The sequence below is a fragment of the Dipodomys spectabilis genome, unplaced genomic scaffold, assembly GCF_019054845.1.
Source record: "Dipodomys spectabilis isolate Male_0828 unplaced genomic scaffold, ASM1905484v1 ptg000041l, whole genome shotgun sequence".
Taxonomy (NCBI): Eukaryota; Metazoa; Chordata; class Mammalia; order Rodentia; family Heteromyidae; genus Dipodomys; species Dipodomys spectabilis.
The window spans coordinates 1,483,950-1,485,246 of NW_024870718.1; the positions used below are offsets into that span (position 1 = coordinate 1,483,950).

General features: G+C 31.2%; 1 non-coding gene across 1 annotated transcript; it reads left to right on the plus strand.

The window, feature by feature from the left end:
* Window positions 1-907: 907 nt before the first annotated feature.
* On the plus strand, window positions 908-1,014 carry LOC122106440. Its single transcript, XR_006147183.1, has one exon. It is a non-coding gene; the product is annotated as a U6 spliceosomal RNA (small nuclear RNA).
* The last annotated feature ends 283 nt before the right edge of the window (window positions 1,015-1,297 follow it).

Consider the following 1,297-nt stretch of genomic DNA (forward strand, 5'->3'; position numbering starts at 1 on the left):
GGGAAGGGATGTGAAGGGTAACAAAGGAGGAGGTTGCAATACTTGATAAAAAATGTACTCATTATCTTGCCCATGTAATGTTACCCCTCTGTACATTTTGTTCACAATAAAAATAAAAATAAAAATAATAAAAAACATTACCAATTTAAGGCCTAATAATGAAGAGAAATATATGGACTTCTCTTGTAACTATGAAAATATTTGGTGATAAAATGGCAGTAGTGTAAGTTCCTGCCTTTTTGGAAGGTAGACAGGCCAAGACATTAGGTAATCATGAATATGAACAATTTTTCACTTTCTTGGTTTTAGCTACATTTGAAATGGTAGGTATCATAAACAATCATATTTTGATAAAATGCCTTATATTATGAGCTGTTCTGGCTGAACTGTTCATCTCTCTATGATCCCTTGTAACTAAGATTAGATTTGTTCCACTAATACAATCTATGCTGTAGAGTAAGATATTCTGGTTGGTCTATTCCTACATGGAAAAAGGGTAAAGGGTCAGGTAGACATTTGTACCAGTAAGACCTCATTTGGGAAAATCTCAGCTGCATATGTTTAGAAGTAGCTCTTAAACAAGGCTTAGTTTGAATCCATTGGCTCCACAGATCTAACACAGTTGGATAAATAAGTACTTGAAAAAGCCGTCTCCTTTGGACTTAGCTATTAATACTTGAAAGTTTGATCAAATTCTAAGTGAAAAAGACTTAAAATAGTCATTGACAAAAAAATTGCAAATGTGAGCAATCAACTGAACAACATATTTTTTTCAACTATTCACAGAATTTTAGGGAAATAAGATTAATAGCATTTTTAGGAACAATAAGGTTTCCTTGTTACAAATAGGCACCTAAGCATATAAGCCTGTATAAATATTTCATCATTAACTACTAAAATTTACAGGATGCTACATTCTTCAGCAGCTTGTATACCAAAATTACAACAATGCAGAGATTAACATGGCACTTGTACAAGGATGATATGAAAATTTGTGAAGTATTCAAAATGTTTCATTCTTCAGATGCAAGAAATGAAAAACAGCTATTAAAAAATTGATTACAAAATTACAAGTGTAACAATACACCTAATTCATATAATTAAAAGTTACTTTGACATCAGTGTATTAAATTTTCACCTTAGAAAGGCCTTTACATAGCATAACCTTTACACAACTTTTGAAATTAGACAACATTGTTGTTTTATCCCAAAGAAATATAATACTAAAAGGACCTAGGGGAAAAAAAGGAATCTTAAACTGTTTCTGTATGGAATGTAATCTGAAAGGACACATTAA